At 44.9% G+C, this 15,000-nt stretch overlaps 1 pseudogene across 1 annotated transcript in view; it reads left to right on the top strand.

Annotated features, from left to right (window-relative positions):
• The window catches only part of LOC308172462 (arf-GAP domain and FG repeat-containing protein 1-like), a 42,220-nt pseudogene that overhangs the window by 23,543 nt on the left and 3,677 nt on the right, over positions 1-15,000 (top strand). Inside the window, exons 11-18 of the transcript in view lie at positions 1,490-1,583; positions 4,706-4,821; positions 5,926-6,087; positions 6,515-6,686; positions 7,311-7,427; positions 11,396-11,576; positions 12,300-12,379; positions 13,381-13,476. The product of the transcript in view is annotated as an arf-GAP domain and FG repeat-containing protein 1-like (transcript). The remainder of the gene's footprint in view (positions 1-1,489; positions 1,584-4,705; positions 4,822-5,925; positions 6,088-6,514; positions 6,687-7,310; positions 7,428-11,395; positions 11,577-12,299; positions 12,380-13,380; positions 13,477-15,000) is intronic.

Below are 15,000 nucleotides of genomic sequence, written 5' to 3'. Positions count from 1 at the left end.
GACGTAGCCTTGCTTGAACATATCGACTCCCAGATCATAATACTTATCGTGGGGTTTTTATTTCTATAAGCTCAGTGAGCTCTCCTAGTCTTGCAGTGGGCGGGGGAACCTGGGTTCATTAACCAGGAGTAGAACTGCTCGCTGCTTGCTCTCTCGCTCCTCTCCTCCTCTCCTCCTCTCCTCCTCCTCCTCCTCCTCTTTGGAGTCCTGGTGACACTCTGCTGTCCTTGTCCCAGATCTGCTGTGGTGACACATTACTCAGCACGTGTCCCAGTCTGAAAAGAAAGTTGGATATCTGGATCTTCTCTGCTACAGTACAGCGTCACTGGGGCGGCTGTGTCTCAGGAGGTAGAGCCGGCGTCTAATCATCGCAAGGTTGGCAGATCGGCGGTTCGAGCCCCGGCTGGCCACATGTCGAGGTGTCCTTGGGCAAGACACTGAACCCCAAAATTGCTCCCAGTGAGCGGGCCGGAGCCTTGCATGGTAGCTTGGACGCCATTGGTGTGTGAATGAGTGTGTGAATGGCTGAATGAGAGGCCGTTGTAAAGCGCTTTGGATAAAGGTGCTATATAAGTGCAGTCCACTCCAAGGAGGCCACACCCCCCGGAGGGGACAATGGTAGAAATCTCTCATATGTCACCAATTTTGTTTTTCAATACAGGTCCATCTCTGTTACTATCAGAATCCATACAAAGGTTGTGCTGAAGGATTTTGTTGAGTGGCATCAGATGTTGCGTTTGGTGTAAATCTTGGATCACCTGGGTGCTTTTTAAAAGTAGTTCTCGATAATCGGACACAGCCAGAACGCATGAGACACCGTGGGTGTCTGCTAGGCAAAATGGACACATAGGCAATTCAAGGCGATTCAAGTCCCTTTTCAAAACAGCCTTCTATATGTATAATGGAATCTGTGTAGAGTCTATTGAATCCGATTAAAATGTTTTGCATTGTGTAATATTCTGCGAATGTTGGTGAATATTTGTCTAATTTTATCTTGGTCTGTGTCAAAATCATTGGTCTATTTTGTCTAGGGAGGATAGTGTGTCACTGACTTCTGATAGTTTTTGAGATAATATTTCTCAAATATGTATTGTCTTAGAAATGGGCTTAGCTCTGAAACAGAGCGTAAATTACCTTTTAGTAGTTTCTTTATTTGAAAATATGATCCTTTGTTGTACAGTTGTATATTATATTTTAGCTACTGTAGGTGGACAGAGTTGGCTAGCTCTCTCCTAACTAAGTCCAGGTATTTTCATTCGCTGGCAGTAAAAAGTTCAACACAGCAACGTTTGGGCATTTTAATAGGAACATAATGGTAGGTTATCACATGTTGAAAGACAGACAGTTTCAGTTCAAGCCTTATGTCCCTCTGGGAATGTTGGGCGGGGGGGGGCATGGTTGTGACAAAAGAACTGCCTGAATGTACCGACCGTATGTGTTGTGTGTTTCTAATTGAGTTAACCCCTTTATCTCTCTTGGGGGGTGCCAGGCGAGGGCTCAACCCACCCCACAGAGTGAAGTCCATCTCCATGACAACCTTCACGCTACAGGAAATCGAATTCCTACAGAAACATGGAAATGAGGTAGGCATAGCCACACTCCCACCTCTCTAGATGGACCTGCCTGGGCTCTGTTCACCCTTTTCACACATACCTTCTTGTCAGTCCAAGGAGTGCTGAATCCTTGCCTTGACACATTCTTAGTTCTAAACCAGGGGTATTCAATTACAAATTCAGTTGGGCCAGATTTGAAAACCAAGAAATTTAGCTGGGCCAGACATTTTCAGCGGCCAGTAGCCTAGGCACCAGGTAATGACACATTTCAAACCAACACAAATGAATGTAGGCCTAATGAAATACAAGCAGTTTATTTATAGTTTTCCTTTTAAATTAGGTAACATCTGACACAGGCACGTCAAAAACACTTGACTGAACACAATAAAAGAGCTGTAATTGAACAGAACCTAATAGCAATACCTTTTTCACTTTTTAGGTAAAACAACAACATGTTGGTCTCAACTGACTCATGCACATCTTAAAGTGCATAAAAAAGTGTACAGTAGTATACCAATAAAAAAATGTCCTTTTGTAAAATAAAAATGTTGGTCATAGCTGACCCAGGCACAAAGTGCTTTTAACTGAATGAAAATACACCTTGAGTGCACAATTAAACAAGTTACAGTTACAGTTAAACAATAAAATTGAATCTAATCTAATCTAATCTTACCCTGCTGACTTTCTTAGTGTGAGAAGTGACATGTTTTATTCTGAACAAGAGCAGTGACATTTGGCTCATAAGATGTCAATGCAATCCGAAGGCATTGGTGAAGAGTACTGTCAGTCAGGGAACAACGAGAGCTGCTTTTTATTGTGTTCATGTGTGAAAAGCTTGATTCACAGGTGTATGTTGATCCAAACATACTGAGCACATGGATTGCTACTTTCTTAACGTTAGGGAACTGGTGCACGTTGACATCACTCCAAAACTTCGCAGGTCCATTAGTGCGAAGCTCCTGTGCCATGGTTACGGATGACTGCATGTCAACAAGTTCGAGTATGAATTTCCCCTCGTCGCTAAGTCCCCTTCTATTGCAGCAGTGAACGGGTCTCTGGCAAAGCCCATCACCTCTGCGGGCAGAGCAAGTCCATCCAGTCGACCAGCAAAGTTCTCTTTCAACCTCGCAATGAAAACAGTCATCACATCTGTGATTTGTGCCGGGGATGAGACGCATTTGCGGAGCGTCGGAAAATGCAGCATTCTGCCGGTGCAGAAGTCGGCCGCGAAAAGGTCCAGTTTGACTTGGAACGCGCGTCTGTTCCACAAGATCAATCACAGTTTTGTCTCTGCCTTGTAGCCCCACATTGAGGTCATTCAGGTTTGAATATGTCGCTCAGAAAGCAGACATCAGCCATGAAGTTGTCGTCCAGTATGCGATTCAAGTGTGTTTCTGCCTTCGTTTGCTTGCTGCTGCTGCGGAGGAAAGTTGTAATCTCCTCTCTGAAATCACAGAAACGCTCCAGTGCCTTGCCTTTGGACAGCCACCTGACGTCGTTATGCAAAAGCAGCTCGTGGTGCTCAGCAGACATTTCTGACAGCAACTTGCGGAATAAGCGATGTTGGAGGCTCGAAGTGGATCGAATAAAATTAATTGTAGCCATTATCCATTGTTGTTTTAAGCTCCCCGCTTAGTTTGTTTAGAGTGTTATTCACGTTCTGTAGGCTACTATTGTAGACATTTCTGCATGAATTTCTGAACACTCGCGAAATACGTTTTTCTCTGCTTTTATGGCTGGGCCAATCGGGGGTCGCGTCTGGGCCGCATGCGGCCCCCGGGCCGCTAATTGAATAGGCCTGTTCTAAACTATCCTATATGCTTATGCTATCAGTACTGTTTTAAACTATCCTATATGCCTATGTTATCAGTACTGTTCTAAACTATCCTATATGCCTATGCTATCAGTACTGTTCTAAACTATCCTATATGCCTATGCTATCAGTACTGTTCTAAACTATCCTATATGCCTATGCTATCAGTACTGTTCTAAACTATCCTATATGCCTATGCTATCAGTACTGTTCTAAACTATCCTATATGCCTATGCTATCAGTACTGTTCTAAACTATCCTATATGCCCATGCACAGCCTCACCTTGTCCCTTTCTTTAGCATTCCTAGGTTTTCTTAATCCTTTAAAGGATTCATGTGTTTGCTGAGAATGGTGTGGTGCAGCAGACACAGTGTAGCCATGAGGCAGAGATGAGCTAACCGTTCCAGCTCTCATGCCTTTCACATGGGAATGTTATTTATTTAGTTCTCTCTGGCACACACACACACACACACACACACACACACACACACACACACATATATACACACACACACACACACACACACACACACACACACACACACTTGAATCTGCCAAGTTGTATTTTGAATGTCAGTTAATGTGCAACTAGAAAATCTATGTGGTACAAATCCAAGGGGTTTGTTGATGCTGTTTGGTTTGTGTGTGTCAGAGGGCACTGCAGTTCTACTGCATCTCTGCTGCATGTCTGCTGCATTTCTACTGTATGTTTGCTGTATTACATACACCGCTTACCAGCAATAACTTGGAGTGTACTAGAGTGTTAATCCTTGATGATACTGCACTTTTTGTTGGGTGTATTCATGTCGGCCATGAAGGCATTAGTGGTTGAAGAGACAGTTCAGTGTCTGTGTTTCCCATATGTCTTTTTAGCACTGAGGTGTAGCTGCTCCCAATCTCAGAAGTCCAAAGAAACCCTGGAATGTTCCAGAAAGTGCCACATTCTAATGCTCTCCTGGCCTCTAGGTGTTGAAGTCTTTCATGTTTTGTTTTTTTCACTTTAAAGTTAATAATAATAATAATAATAATAATAATAATAATAATAATAATAATAATAATAATTCATTGTGTTTATATGGCACTTTTCCGGGGCTCAAAGACGCTGACAATATGGGGAAAACTGAAAACACAGAAACAACAAGCAACAGATAACATGAGCACATAGAACACAGAGTTAACGAACAGGCTCAGGGAACAATTAACACAGCAATGTCCAGGGGGGGGGGGGGGGGGGTGGCAGGGTTAGGGGAGATGGTTAGGGGTAGGGAAGTTGAATGACATCATCAAATTGACCTGTCTCTTATTCCTTTGTCCCCCCCCCCCCCCTGTCTCTTATAGGTGTGCAAACAGATATGGCTGGGTCTGTACGACGATAGAACCGCCTCTATACCCGACTTTAAAGAACCACAGAAAGTGAAAGAGTTCCTTCAAGAGAAATACGAGAAGAAGAGATGGTAAGTGACTGCACTCAGGTGACTGGAATAAGAATTCTCCATGCTTGTCCAGTAATAGCTTCTGTAATTTTCTCTCCCTCCCTCTCTTTTCCTGAGAATACTCTAACAGCTCAGTCCAACCCTCAAGCGAGACACTTTGCATCACTACAACACTCACATGTAGACTACGGATGCAAATTAGCTCACAGCTAAATCCAGCATATTTACTGTCACCATACTTTGTATAAGTGACTGTTCATTATGTGCACTATCCTGACTAAATAAAGATCTCTCTGTCTCTCTCTCTCTCTCTGTCTCTCTCTCTCTCTCTCTCTCTCTGTCTCTGTCTCTTTCTCTGTGTCTCTCTCTCTCTCTCTGTCTCTGTCTCTCTCTCTCTGTCTCTCTCTCTCTCTCTCTCTCTCTCTCTCTCTCTCTGTCTCTCTCTCTGTCTCTCTCTCTCTCTCTGTCTCTCTCTCTCTGTCTCTCTCTCTCTCTCTCTCTCTCTCTCTCTCTCTCTCTCTCTCTCTCTCTCTCTCTCTCTCTCTCTCTCTCTCTCTCTCTCTCTCTCTCTCTCTCTCTCTCTCTCTCTCTCTCTCTCTCTGTCTCTAAGTAAAATTATCGGCTCACCTCAAACTCCCCTGTCTGAAATCTACAACCGGTCACTAATCAGGAAAGCCACACAAATTACACAGGACCCCTCTCACCCCCTCCACCAATCATTTCAGCCACTTCCATCAGGCCGCCGTTATAGAACTCCACTGGCCCGGAAAAACACATTTTAAAATAGGAAGCACACTGTTTTTCTTTTAAACCACAACATTTTAGCATTTTAGATTTTTTAATCATAATACTGTTTTTTTTACTATTATTTTTAAATGACTAGACTTTTTAAATAGGCACTACATTTTATAAACACTGTTATATCTGTCTGTTTTTATTGTATGTATGTGACCTATGTGTGTTTTGAATGTGGATACCGTATTCATGAACTGCACAAAGCCTGTCAAAGGAGAATTTCTGTCACTCTGTGACAGACAATAAAGCAATCTCTCTCTCTCTCTCTCTCTCTCTGTCTCTCTCTCTCTCTCTCTCTCTCTCTCTGTCTCTCTCTCTCTCTCTGTTCAGGTTTGTTCCTCCAGAGCAGGCCAGGGTGGTAGCCTCCGTCCATGCCTCCATCTCTGGGTCGTCGGCCAGCAGCACCAGCAGTACCCCCGAGGTCCGGCCCCTCAGGACCTGCTGGGGGACTCTGCCCCCCCCCTGCACCTCAACAGAGCCACGCCCAGTCAGGTAGGACCCCGCCCCCCTGCACATCAACAGAGCCCCCACCACCCTGCACCTCAACAGAGCCCACCCCCCCACCCCCCTGCACCTCAACAGAGCCCCACCCCCCTGCACCTCAACAGAGCCACAATATAGCGCTTTTCTAGACACTCAAAGACGCTTTACAAACTGAAAAGTAGTAAAACTAAAAATAAACCAAAAATAAATAAAATAAAGTATAGGGGCCTAATAAGATAGTGCTGGGGACACATGGGAAAGGGAGAGGGGGAGAGGGTTAACTGGTGAAGGAGAGGGGGAGAGGGTTAACTGGTGAAGGCGAGCTTGAAGAGGTGGGTTTTGAGGGCCTGTTTAAATGTTGGCAGGGTGTTGGCAGGGTGTTGGCAGGGTGTTGGCTGGGTGTTGGCAGGGTGTAACACTGTTCTCTCTCTCTCAGTCTCCGGTGATGGGGCGTGCCCAGGCCCTCCAGATGTGCCAGCAGTTTCAGGAGAAGAAGTTTGACCTCCTCAGCGACCTGGGCGGGGATATCTTCGCTGCCCCGCCCTCTCAGACTGCTGCAGGCTCTGCACCCAACTTTGCAAACTTTGCACATTTCAACAGCCACCCAGGTAAGGACTAGCGCACAGCGCCACTGGTCCCTGAAATGGACCATGGTCAGGACCACCCACCCAACTCTTAAATATGAGAACAGTTTCATCTTCCTTTATGGAAATCAGTGATGATCGTAAAGCGTTGCCACACACGCACACGCGCATTATCATGTATGTTAGTGTCATTACCATCATCATCATCATCATCATCATCATCACCATCATCATCATCATCATCATCATCATCATCATCATGTATATTAGTGTCATTACCATCATCATCATCATCATCATCACCATCATCATCATCATCATCATCATGTATATTATCGTCATTACATCATCATCATCATCATCATGTATATTATCATCATTACATCATCATCATGTATATTATCATCATTACATCATCATCATCATCATATTATCATCATTACATCATCATCATCATCATGTATATTATTGTCATTACCATCATCATGTATATTATTGTCATACGGTCTGTCGTTAGCTCCTTCAGTCCATATCTCTGTGTGTTCAGTACGATCTCTCATTCCTTTTGTTGTGTGTGATCATGACTCATCTCACCCATTGTTTCCTTTTTGGTTTATGTGTTTGACCCTCCTGACCCCTGACCTCCAGCTGCTCAAAACACAAACGCTCCAAACTCAGACTTTGCAAACTTTGACGCGTTTGAGAGCTCAGGTCCACCTTTCCCCTGCTCCGCGCCCCAGACTCCCTTCCAGCCATCTCACACAGGTAGATCATCCTCTGTTCACCTGTGTTGCGTGTCTCTCTCCCTCTCTCTGTCTCTCTCTCCCTCTCTCTGTCTCTTTCTCTCTCTCTCTCTGTCTCTCTCTCCCTCTCTCTGTCTCTTTCTCTCTCTCTCACTGTCTCTCTCTCCCTCTCTCTGTCTCTCTCTCCCTCTCTCTGTCTCTCGCCACACTCGCACACTTCTCACTCACAGCCATTATTATGTGCACTTTTCATGCATTATTTGTCCACGTTGGTCTATGATCTATATTTAATTGGCTGGCACACACACACACACACACACACACACACACACACACAAACACACACACAAAACACACACACTTTATCACTTAAGAACCGGGGGCCTGAATTACTGATATTATTATTAAATATTGTTGTCACTAGGGGTGTAACGGATCACCTAACTCACGGATCGGATCGTGTCACGGATTTTGAGTCACGGATCGGATAATTTTTCGGATCAACACAAAACATATATTTTTTTTAATAAAAACAACATTTTCCTTGAATTCTGTAAAAACACCACTTTTAATGTGTGAAACAAAAAAACAACATTCAAGATGTCAAAACTGATATACTGTATATATCACATATATATAACATCTATATATAACAACATATATATATAACAACATATATATATAACATCACTGCTGCAAAGTAACAGAGTACTTTTTTTGTGTGTTTACACAATCACCCAGGCTGCTTAGCGGGTGATATGACGTGATATAATTGGGACAGAGATGAGTGAATGAATGTTGTTGTCAACTCAGTACACATGCAGAGAGTGAGAATAAAGCGCACATGATTGTTTTTCTACCGGTTACATTTGAATGAATGAATGGTCTTTATTGTCATTGCTACAGTACAGGTACCAAACAACGAAATTTAGGAGGGGTGGCTCCCCTGGTGCTAGGAAAAAAAAAAAAAAAAAAAAACGGTTTTGCTATTGATCCGCGGTACACATGCGTTCCGAACCGTGGAGGGCGATCCGAACGGATCACGGATTATCCGTGATCCGTTACACCCCTAGTTGTCACCTACAAGCACATTATTATCACGCTATACATGGGTGGAATCATAATCGTGGAAACATAAGTATTGGAAATCATTTGAGTCTGAGATCAGATGAATCTCTCCATATGGATGAGTAGGGTTAGTTACTTGTAGCCCGCTCAATGAAAAGGGATGAGAAGCTCTGCCAGGCTGCCTTCAGGGCAGGAGAAACGGCGAGAGAGAGAGGATCTATTGTTTCTCTCTCTCTCCCCGTGTTTCTGTTGCCTACTGTGTCATCGACTGTGTTTACATGCACACCATATTCCTGTATTAAGCGGAATACTGCTCAATATTCCGATTGGGCAAGAGTCATGTAAACACGTACACAATTGGATTAAGATTAATATTCATTTTAAGACCCCTGGCATAGGGGATAATCAGATTAAGACCCCTGGCATAGGCCTGTTTGAATCGGAATATTGTGACATGTAAACACCTTAATCGGCATATGACCCTTTTTCAGGAATATTCAGTTACATCTGCGCAGACAGACAGACAGACAGATAGACAAGGCTCCTCATCCTACCCTGAGACAGACAGACAGTTCATATTGCAGATAGCCAAGTCACTTCATTCATATGCGCTCACATTGATCCATAGCTCATAGGGATTCTGTGCAGGAGGTGAAGCTGTTCCTGATGAACGATGGTACTGTACTGTCCTCTGAAGATGATGCAGGTGTCCTAGTGTTGTGTAGTAGTTTCAGCCACGCCCCAGATTCTGAGCCACTGCAGCTACCTGCGTTTCCTTGACACACATTCCCCATAGGTGTTGTGGTGCTGCAGCACATGGACACACACACTGCAGCCCTCTCACGGTTCTCTCTGTCAGCTCTCTTCTCACATGCAGGTAACACTTCGGGGGAACTAGCTAATGCCAATTTAGTTTCCACAAATCCTGTAGCACTGCCTGTGGATCCTTCGGGTCCTCCCAGAGTAACTCTACAGGATCAGATAGGGGCTCAGGAGGTAGAGGCTGTGTCTCAGGAGGTAGAGGCTGTGTCTCAGGAGGTGGAGGCTGTGTCTCAGGAGGTAGAGGCTGTGTCTCAGGAGGTGGAGGCTGTGTCTCAGGAGGTGGAGGCTGTGTCTCAGGAGGTAGAGGCTGTGTCTCAGGAGGTAGAGGCTGTGTCTCAGGAGGTAGAGGCTGTGTCTCAGGAGGTAGAGGCTGTGTCTCAGGAGGTAGAGGCTGTGTCTCAGGAGGTAGAGGCTGTGTCTCAGGAGGTAGAGGCTGTGTCTCAGGAGGTAGAGGCTATGTCTCAGGAGGTGGAGGCTGTGTCTCAGGAGGTAGAGGCTGTGTCTCAGGAGGTAGAGGCTGTGTCTCAGGAGGTAGAGGCTGTGTCTCAGGAGGTAGAGGCTGTGTCTCAGGAGGTAGAGGCTGTGTCTCAGGAGGTAGAGGCTGTGGCGCAGGAGGTAGAGGCTGTGTCTCAGGAGGTAGAGGCTGTGTCTCAGGAGGTAGAGGCTGTGTCTCAGGAGGTAGAGGCTGTGTCTCAGGAGGGGGAGGCTGTGTCTCAGGAGGTAGAGGCTGTGGCGCAGGAGGTAGAGGCTGTGGTGCAGGAGGTAGAGCCGGCGTCTGATGGCAAGGTTGGCAGATCGGCGGTTCGAGCCCCGGCTGGCCACATGTCGAAGTGTCCTCGGGCAAGACACAACCCCAAATTGCTCCCAGTGAGCGGGCCGGCGCCTTGCATGGTAGCTTGCCGCCATTTGTGTGTGAATGTGTGTGTGAATGGGTGAATGAGAGGCCGTTGTAAAGCGCTTTGGAATAAGGCGCGATATAAGTCAGTCCGTTTAGGACCAGCCATAGAGGCTGCAGACAGCTAGCGTCCCTGCTAGCGTCCCTGTTAGCGTCCCTGCCCATAGACACGCAGCTCTGACTGACCTGGATGCCATCTTTAGCTCTGCCCAAACGGAGCAAGGTAACCTCCCTGCCAGCCTCTGTGTAGCAGAACTAAAGGTGGGATAAACATGCTGGAGGTTGGGCTGGTGCGCATGAGTGGCTAAGATGAAGTAGCACCTCCTCTCTGCACCACCAGCAGTTATTCATGTTTAGAATCAGAGGTTGAGGTCTGTTTCTTACAGCATATCCCCAAGAAGGGTTCTATGGTGGTTGGTGTCTTGTTTACAGAGTGGTTCTAAGTCAGTTATGGGGGGGGGGGGGGGGGTTTATAAAAGAAAAAAAATACTGACTGTGCAACCATTTCATATCCATGATGCCATTGCGGTCTCCTGCACAGTTGCTACCCTATATTTAAGATATACAGTATATCTATATTTAAGATTGCTCTAAAATGCCCACTTGAGCAGTTATTACGAGTACAGTATTATGAGGCTAACGTGCCTGTTAGAAAGCTTAATTGAGGTCACTGGACTATGTGCTATTATTGGACACCTTAGTGTGGCGGGACAGTGAGAGCAGTTTGAAAGGGCAGACTTAGACGTGACTGGTGTCTCTCTGAATATAAGCACCATCTACAATAACATATAAAACAATTTAAAGTAGAAGAACATTTGATCACATTTTCAGTGGTTAGCCCGTTTGATACTGCAAATGTTCCCCTGTCATGACATAGGACAAAGATGTTAAACTTAATAATATTTAATATTTGTGGGAGAGTTTGCTGAATCAAACAATCCATCACAGTGTAGTGGTTGTGAGCCAGACTTTTTTTTTGTTTTTTTTGTTTGACCAGATAAAATCAGTTGAGAACAAATAAATAAAAACAAATAGAAACAAAGTCAAGGGGGGGGGGAGGGGCAATCGGCAGGAACAACAGTCAACTATGACCTGCTGAAATGTATTTCTGAAAATGATAAGTGATATCAGTTTGAGTGTGTTCTGTAAGGTGGTCCAATCGATTGCTGCCGCAAAACTGAAGGATGTGTGTTGTGTGTGTCCAGGAGGGGGCGCTCCAGCAGGATTCAGCTCAGCAGCTGCATCATCAGGAGGAGGAGTCCTTCCCAAGAGCCAGCCAGCTCTGCTAGGAGGGGACCGCTACGCCGCGCTAGCAGAGCTGGACAACGTCTTCGGCTCCTCCGGCCCCCCCACCAGCGTATACAACACCTGCAGCACGTCACAAGTGTGAGAGACCCTCGCCTCTCCTCTTTTTTTAACTTTTTGTTCCTTTCTACTTCTTTCTACCTTTTCCTATCACTCCTCCCATAACTTGAAATGAGTTATTTTTCCACATACTAACTAAAGTAATTAGCTAAGTACTCCACTATTTACTTGTTGATTGTCGTGTCTTTTTCCTGAAGCTCACTCATCTTTTTAAAATACCCAGTCTCTCACCTCCTTTGTTCAATGTTTCTTTAGTATCGGTGGTCATCTACTGATCCCTGTGTTGTGTTGTGTGACAGGGGGTAGTTTGGGGCTGTGGTCATACACTAACCCCTGTGTTGTGTTGTGTTGTGTTGTGTGACAGGGAGTTGTTTGGGGCTGGGGTCATTCACTAACCCCTGTGTTGTGTTGTGTTGTGTTGTGTTGTGTGACAGGGGGGTGTTTGGGGCTGTGGTCATACACTAACCTCTGTGTTGTGTTGTGTTGTGTGACAGGGGGGTGTTTGGGGCTGGGGTAATACACTAACCCCTGTGTTGTGTTGTGTTGTGTGACAGGGGGGTGTTTGGGGCTGGGGTAATACACTAACCCCTGTGTTGTGTTGTGTTGTGTGACAGGGGGGTGTTTGGGGCTGGGGTAATACACTAACCCCTGTGTTGTGTTGTGTTGTGTTGTGTTGTGTGACAGGGGGGTGTTTGGGGCTGTGGTCATACACTAACCCCTGTGTTGTGTTGTGTTGTGTGACAGGGGTATGTTCGGGGCAGTGACGGGCGTGTCGTCAGCCCAGCCACAGCAGTGCATACCCAGCATGCCCCAGGGTTTCGGAGGTGAGTGAACTCTGAGATGAAGCTAAAAAGGAAGTCACAAGTATCTTTATTGGGTTACCAATACCAAATAAACAAACTGTTCACCCGATTTAACATTTTTAGAACAATACAAAACAAAAACAAAAAGGACAGTACAGTATAAAAAAGGAGGAACCTAAGAAAAAACAGTAAAAGAGAGGACTCAAAACAAAACAAAGAAATGACTGTGTTGTGCATAGGGCTGAATGAACATTCACACATCAAGAAAGACAATCGTTTATCATTGTGTTATTACCAACCAGTGTCAATTGAATATATAAATACAAATAGTAGCGTACTGTGTGCTTTGTAAAATAAGTAATAAGACTATCTAATCACCCTAAAGAAGGAATGAATTAACAAAAGAGAGAATAGGATCCCACGTTTTTTTTTACTTATTAGAGCAGCCCCTTATATTATACTTCATCTTCTCTAGACATAAAAAGGACATTAAGGTCATGTTCTCACATGAAAGTCTGAATCAGGACCCGGAGCAAGTGGATGAGTTTGCAACATGTTGCATAAATTATTTCTCTGATTTGCGTTCTCACAGCTCTTCATGTAAACAAAGTAACATACGCAATCGAAGCAACAGACGTGGTAGTTGATTGGTCAGAAAAATCGAAAATTGCCCGTTCGTCCCGCTCTTATCCAGATCAACACGCATGCGCTGTTGTTTCCCTATGGACAGCCTCGACGCGTCGTTTCTAACCGGAGCGAAACCACCCTTTTCAAGCGGAGCATCCGTCGGTTGTTTGCTCCGGGAGCGACTTCAAATGCGCGTTCTCTCAGCTCCAAACGACGCAAAAAGGGAAGCGAATTTTCCCCTAAACTCTGTTTCCAAGTGAAGCAAATGTTCTAGTGAGAACACACCCTGAGTCCTTCTACCAAGAATTAGACGATGGAACAAGTTATTTTCGTTATTCTCGTCTTTACTGAAGGGGAAATATTTGATGTCTTCTTCTTCTTCTTCTTCTCTGCAGCTCCGTCAACAAACCCCTTTGTAGCAGCGGCCCCAGCGCCCGCCCCCACTAACCCCTTCCAGAACAACGGCAGAGCCGCGGCCGTGGCTGCAGCAGGTAGGGAGGGGGAGCAGGGTGGGTTTATTTAACACTAGAACAGCCATGAGCGCTCATTTGACCCTGTGAGTCAAAAAAATGTTTTATATCTTCGCACTCAATCAAATTTCAGGACCCTCCTTTCATGACTTTTCCTAGATATGTGCGATCTACCACCCAGTATCCTGACTAAATCACAGGATCAGGATAAGCTAGGATAAAGCTATTTTGCTAGTTTTTTCTGTGTAGGAGGCAGGCTAATTTACAAGACGGCGCCAACTAGTGGTCGTTGTGTGTAATGGTCATGGTTGACCCCTGTGGCAGCTCTTATAGTAGGTAGAAAAGGCATGGCTGGGGCGCTTAGGTGGCGTAGTGGATTAAGCGCTGACCATGTACCGCAGGGCTCCCGGTTCGATTCCTGCCGCGGACATATCCTGCATGTCATCCCTTCTCTCTCTCTCACCCATCCTTCCTGTCATAATCTCTACCAGAGGCGGATTTAGGATTGTAGGAGATCCGGGGCTTAGCCCAGAGGGAGAATATAATGTGCGCGCGGAGCGCGCCGGAAAAATTTGCCTTCAACCTTCAACTTACCACCACCTTAAAGCGGACAAAAGGCTGTATTACAAAATAGACAGTAAACACACACACACACACACACACACACACACACGTCAGTCACCATCATTTATATTTGTATAGAATTACAGAATTGATGGGCTGAGGCTAGTTATGTTACAGTATGTATATCAGGGCAGACTCTGTGCTCACCACTTATATTGTATTTAGAGTCTTGTCCTGTGTTATATGACGATATATTACATGTATTGTTGGCCTGTGTATAGTACTGTGAAATAAAATCCCCCCTGGGACATTAAACAAACTTAGTTAGTTAGCGTTACATCTTAGGATAGATTTGAGTCATGTTCTGTATACATACATACTACCATAAGGGCATACTTAATGTGGTTACTCCATGTTTACTAGCTGTAACATTAACGTTACATCATTCTTTTTCACTTGTTACTCAGTCAACCAGAGTGCAGATATCAAAGACTATCAGCCTGTTATTCACTTTATTTGTATAAGTATTATCCTTTGTTTGATTTCTTACCATGTACCGTAACAGTACCTTGCTATGTTTCATTTTCATTATAACATAACGTTATGTTATGATAGCCAGCTAGCATTAGCAAACCGGAAAAGTAGTGTCAGTGAGTCAGTCACCTTTCTAATAAGATTCACAAACCTGAAACATCATCTATGTCATCACTGCTGGTGATGTCATTATAGTCAGCTGCTGATAGTGCTGCTGCAACAGTTCTTGGCGCTTGTTTTGTTGAAAAAAACTTTAGGATATCCATCCTTACAATTGAAAACTGATTGAGATCACTTCTTCTTCAGGGCAGGGCAGGCTACGCAGTACGCAGGCTAATGTCGCGCAGCTGCTGCCTCTCTGTTGGACTCCGGTACTGCACGTTACTCACGAGAGTTTTTTTTATTATTATTATTATTAATTTTTTTGAAAAGTAAAACATTCGGGGC

This window comes from Nansenia antarctica (assembly GCF_963989245.1).
Source record: "Nansenia antarctica genome assembly, chromosome: 17".
NCBI lineage: Eukaryota > Metazoa > Chordata > Actinopteri > Argentiniformes > Microstomatidae > Nansenia > Nansenia antarctica.
This window is presented reverse-complemented; position numbering and strand designations above follow the sequence as displayed.